Source organism: Mobula birostris, chromosome 1, assembly GCF_030028105.1.
Source record: "Mobula birostris isolate sMobBir1 chromosome 1, sMobBir1.hap1, whole genome shotgun sequence".
Classification (NCBI taxonomy): Eukaryota; Metazoa; Chordata; class Chondrichthyes; order Myliobatiformes; family Myliobatidae; genus Mobula; species Mobula birostris.
Window position 1 is genome coordinate 217,345,738 of NC_092370.1, and position 6,494 is coordinate 217,352,231.

Consider the following 6,494-nt stretch of genomic DNA (forward strand, 5'->3'; position numbering starts at 1 on the left):
TTTGACAATTGTTTTTGGAAGAAATATTGGCTAAAATTTAGCAGCATAATATACATTCAGATAATATTCATAGCTCAGTGACATTATTGGTTTAATTCCATCCAATTAATTGTCTTAAGAGGTTGTAACCCACCTGGAGAACAGACGGGGGAACCGTATCTGTCTTCTGAATGTAACAACCTGTTTTCTGGTTGGACATTGTCCTGGTGCTAGGGGCATTGCCAGACTTTCTGGAACGTCTTGTTATAGCAGTCTTAATAAAGATCAGCTCCCAATTATTCTGATATCCACTCAACATCTTTGCTTTTGTGCTGGGTTGACACTTAGCCATCCCCAGTCCAGGAGGAAAAGCAACCTTGCCAGCAACTATCCAAAAGCAAAAAAAACCTTTTTTTTTCTGGGCCCTTTTAGGTTAGTGCATGTTTTATGAAGATACATTTCAACCCCTGCAAGATGCTCCAGCAGTTCATTTTTTAACTCATTTCCTTTGTCTCGTTCGTGTTTCTAATTGGCTGATCTGACAACTTTTCTCCCTGTTCTCTTCAGTCCGCCCATGATATCGGGTTATTCTCTTTCCCAATGGGAACCCCCTTAACGTGTTTTTGAAAGAAAGGTGCCCAAGTGCTTGTCATATTCAGCCCACTTCTACAGCTGGCGCCCGCCTGACATTGAACTTGTGGAACTGTGTTCACAGGGTAGGAACTAGTAGGCAGCCATCTCACCAGTCATTCCCATATGGCACTGGCAATGGCAGAAAAAAGGTCAGCTGCCTCTTCATTTGAGTGTTCTACAAAACCACCCCATGAGTAAGGTACCCTGAGGGGGCAAACAGGACCTTTAGTCTCATTCTGTGCCATCTCCACCAGACCGGGAGTTGTCCGGTTGGACTGAAGCTCTGTATTTTTGCCTGTGACTGACAGTGCCTCCTACAGGAACGTGCCAGCCGGTTTATTAACCTTTTCAGAAAAATGTTTGGTGGGTATCAGAGTGAGACGAGCAACGTGATGCAGTAGGGGGTGCTGTGAAGCGGCCTACAAATTCTGTTTGTCAAAACCTCTTGTGTGTATCCTGTGGAGCAATTTCAATTAAAACATGATTGCTAAATGTGATCAACTGTACACGCTCAGCTCTTCCAGGATGATAACCAGCTGCATGTGTGACACGTTTCAATGAAGCACATGTTTCAATGAATCATTCTTGTGATTCTGTTATCTGCTGCCACTGTAAATTTGCTGTCTCCTAACAACCAGCCTATCCAGCCTTGACTGTGTGCCTATGACACAAGTGATTGGCCCAAAGTTACAGGCCAATCAATCACGGCTGTGGCTTTGATTTGGAAGAAATTGTTGTGTGGTAAATCAGTGTTCGTTGTTTTTTGCCATTTCTGTTGCACTTGACTTTTTTTTTATGAGGCCAAGTTGCTAGCTCGACACTCAATCCGGCATGCAGGAAAAGTGTGCAAGGGGTGGCCAGATTCGAACTTGGAACTATTCGCCTTGAAGTCCGGTGCTGCTGCCACTAAGCCACCAGGCAGATAAATTAGTGTTTAATTATTCTTTCGTTATTCTTAGGTCCCTGCAGAACCCTGATCACCTGCTGAATTGCACTGACCAAGTGCTTGGTTGAAGCAGGTACTTTACAACATTTAAGAAGAACCCATGTAAACTCCTGAACTGTGATGTCTATGGACAAATTGCTGGTGAGCATGACAAGAGCTGATGGGGAATCGACGGTTGGCAGTGGTGTGGTGGACTGTAGAACTCTGTGACTCGATAACCACCATCAGCACCTCCGACCCCCATGTTCAGCGGTGCCTGAGATTCTTTTGTCTGTTGAAGGCTCCTGGAGCCTCCTGACCTTTTGAGGGCAGGCTAGACATTGGAAACTGCCACAGTTGTGATTTGGATGTAATTTTGAGCCAACCTTGTGTGTCAAAGTCATAGAATCTCCTGTACATATTTAACTGGCAACTGGGTGTATGTTCATGATCTCACGCCGCTGTAGCCAGCCACTTCGAGGTTCGATGTCTTGTGCACTCAGAGATGCTCTTCTGCACGCACTGTTGTAACATGTGCCTATTTAAGTTACTGTCACCTTCCTGTCAGCTTGAACCAGTCTGACCATTCTCCTTTGACCTCTCTCAATAACAAGGCATTTTTGCCCATTGAACTACTGCTTTCTGGATGTTTTGTTTTGTTTTTCACACCATTCTCTGTCAACCCTGGAGACTGCTCTGTGTGAAACCAGAGCAGTCTAGTTTCTGAGACCTTCAATCAACTCTGTCCGACACCAACAATCATTCCATGCTCAAAGTCACTTTGATCATATTTCTTCCCCCAGTCTGATGTCTGTTCTGAACAACAAGTGAACCTCTTGACCATGTCTGCATGCTTTTATGGGCTGAGTTGCTGCATCACAATTGGCTGATTAGATGTTTATGTTAATAAGCCGATGTACAGATGTACCTAATAAAGTGGCCACTGAATATAGAATTATACAGCATAGAAACAGGCTATTTAGAACACCACACCTATACTGATCATTATGTTTTCCTAAAGGAATCCCTCTTTTCTGCATTGACTCCTGATTCCTCTATGCTCTGCTCATTCAAGTACCTTTCTCACTGCCTCTTAAGTGTTGTTACTGTTACTGCCTCCATTGCTTCCTCTGGCAGCTCATTCCATATATGAACAATACTTTGAGTAAAAAATTTACCCCTTGGATCCCTTAAAACCACTTTCCCCTCACTTTAGAAATGAAACTTTAAAGGTTAGCTTTATTTGTCACATGTGCACCAAAGCATGCAGTGAACTGCGTCATTTGCGTCAGTGACTAACTCAGTCTGAGGACGTACTGGGGGCAGCCTGCAATTTTTGCATGGTTCTGGCACCAACATCGCAAGTCCACAACTCACTGACCCTAACCTCTGCATCTTTTGGAGTGCGGGAGGAAACCAGGGCACCTGGAGGAAACCCACGCGGTCACGGGGAGAACGTACAAACTCCTTACAGACAGCGGAGGGAATTGAGCTCCGATCGCCCATGCTGTGAAGCATTATGCTAACCGCTTCACTACTGTGCTGCCCACCGGTGCTTACCTTAAACCTATGCCTCTAGTTTGAGAAGCCCCTACCATGGGAATCAGACACAGGCCATCTACCCTATCTATACAGGCCTCTCATAATTTAATGTACCTCTGTCTCTGCCTTCTGTGCTCCAGGAAAAATAGAGCCAGTCTATCCAATCTCTCTCTGATAACTCAAGCCCTCCAGTGCAGTTGACAACATTGTGAACCTTTTCTACTCCCTCACTAGATTAATTACATCCTTTCAATAGTGTGGTGAACAGAACTGTACGCAGTGCTCCAAGTACAGCTTCACCAATGTTTTGTCCAACTGCAACATGACATCATAACTCATACTTAATGCTTCACTGATGAAGGCAAGCATGCCATCTGTCCTCCTCACCATCTGTCCACCATTTCAGGGAACAACATACTTATAGTTCAAAGCCTCTCTGTTCAATAGCACTACCCAGGGCCCGGCCATTCATTGTCTCCATCTTAGTTTAACTTGCAAAATGTATCAGCACATTTGTCTGATATAAATTCCATTTTTCATTCCTATGTCCAATTTCCTGTTGATTTAGATCCAGTTGTAGCTTCTTAGTTTGAATTCAAACTCGTGACTTCCTCCAGTCTTCTGGTACCTCACCTTCGGCTAACAAACAAAACTCTCTGCTAAGACCCTGCAGTTGCCTCTTTTGTTCCCCATAGCATTCAGAGGTACCTGGTCAGGAGCTGGGGGTTTAAGTACCTTTATGCATTTATATGTATGCAAGACCCAGCACTATAAACCTAAATTACTTTGCACATTGTGTCTATTGGAATATTGTTCACCCAAGATCTTGCACAAAACTGAGAGAGACAATTGCTTAGAAACATGGCTCTCAAAGGAGTCATGAATTTGAATTCTTACTAGGAAGTTACATCTGACCAGGATTCTAGACTTTCTGGCCTTCCACATCATCCAACTCCTTCCCCAAGCTCCCAGTGCCATTTCTCTCACAGAAGGAACATATCAGCTACTACAAGACACAACAAAAAGGTCTCCACTGCATTTTCCGAACTCTTCAGTAATTCACCCTGCAGGAGAAATAAGTAGAATTTACTCTTCATATGCCAGCTGTAAACAGCCTTTTAAAAATCCCAGTTAGCTTTCTACCACCCAAGAAGTTTCTAAACAGAAGAATAGGTTACTGGACTAGCAAGGCTTACTAGAACACAGTTTGGGAGAATAGAACCCCTTGGGCCCAATGTGTTGACAATGAAGCCATCTAAATTACTGTGATTAGGGTGAACCTATGAAAATGCTGCTATAATCTGATAATGAACGCACCTAATTCCTCTCATTGACAAGGTCCTTGATTGAACACAATGGACAGTTCACTGGGCTGTAGAAGTCTCCAGCAAAATGATGATCAATCGCACACTTTCACAAAGTGCAACTCGATGCTGAGTGGCCCTGTTATTAGCACGGCTTTAGTGATTGATGTGACAGAGGAGCCTTGTTTGTCAGTGTCAAAGAGGAATCTTCAGCTTCTTTCAGGAAAGTTGCTTTGCAAAGTTAGCTATTTTCTCATAAACCCTATTCTAAATGGCAGTTTTCACAGGCAACTGCTGGCAGCTCCTTATGAAATGTAGAATGTAATTATAATAAAATGGTGCCGCTGAGTAAGAAAAGAATTTCAGAGCAATTCTTTAATGAATGCTTATTATTTTCAACTGCTTGAATTGCATGCTTAGATTTGAAGTAACTTTGTCAGATATTAGGATGTCCTCAAAAACTTATATTTGGAGAAATTATAGTTTTAACCGATTAATTTAAAAAAGCAATTAGGTCAGATAAGTCAACTGTTTAGGACACCTAAATTTCAGATTTAAATTTGTATTGAACAAATGTGGAATAGTGGCACGATTTGAGGGATTTCACATTGGATACCAACAAGTTGAATAATAAGGAGACCTTTGAAATAAGAACAGTGAATAATGTCCTTGCAGCAGTAGGAACCAGTTGTGTTGCTATCTTCCACTCCTATCTAACCTGTTTCTTTACCTAACTGCGATGCAGATTTAAAGAACAATGAGACATTCTTCTCAGGGTTTAGAAGAACTGAGTTTAATTTTTACAGGGGTATGTTATGGGATAACCCTGTCACGTTTGCCTTTTTTCCACCTAAGCCATTGTTACAAAAATAGTTTTTTTTATATATAAATCAATGTGCGATTTGCAAAAATAAACATTTGGTAGTTATCACTCAAACGAAAACTCTTTTTCTCAAAGACTGAAAATTGTGGGCAATTTATACCCTGTAATTGACTGAGATTTTATGGCTATTATAGCATTGCGGTGGGTCTCTGCTCCAAGATGCTGGCTACTCAGAAGGCTGACACTCTGTCAATGAACAAAGGGGGGGGGGGGGGAGAGAGAGAGAGAGAGAGAGAGACAGAGAGAGAGAGAGAGAGAGAGAGAGAATGTGACATTATCGCCTCTAGTGAGAGTTCCCTTCTACTCTGCAGCCTGTCGTTGGTCGAGGGTGTTCTGATGTGGGGTGAACCAGATGGAGGGGAAAGTCAGCTAAAGTCTCCAAGAGCTCCATTATGGTGTGTGCAAGAGTATGGAGAGATCCTATTGGAGTGGATTCCACTCAGCTAGAATTGCTCAATAGATGCCTACCAAGTAACCAGGTCCCCTCAGGTGCCGGTCCCAAACAACCTGAGCCACTGCTCAGAAATGCTCTCAGTGTTGTTCCCCACAGTGCTGAGGTATTTCCTGCACATTCTCCTTTTACTGTTGTTTACTACCCAGACATGTGACAGTGGGGAGCTCTGTTGTCTGGCAACAACAGGATTCCTCAATGGGCCATCGATCTGGGTCCTCCAGTTCACAGTGGTGACATGGGATGCTGATTTTTTTGATGCACCATAGAAAGTTTCCCAACTGAATGCATCATGGCTTGGTATGGCAACTGCTCTGCACATGACCACAAGGAACTGCTGACAGCCGTGGACACAGTTCAGCACATCACAGAAGCCAGTCTCCTCTCCATGGACCCTACCTACACTTCTCACTCCCTCAGTAATGTAGCCAGCATAATCAAAGAGTCAATCCACCCCAGATATTCTCCGCTGTCCTATCAGGCAGAAGATGCAAAAGCCTGAAAGCATGATCCTCCAGGCTCAAGGACAACCTCTACCCCACTGTATCAGACTCTTCAATGAACCTCTTGTACGATAAGGTAACTTCTGACCTCACATTCTATCTTTCTAGCCTCCAACCCGATGGCATGAACATTGACTTCTCGAACTTCCACTAATGCTCTACCTCCCCCTCGTACCCCATCCGTTATTTATTTATATACACACATTCTTTTTCTCTCTCTCCTTTTTATCCCTCTGTCCCTCTCACTATACCCCTTGCCCATCGTCTGGGGTTT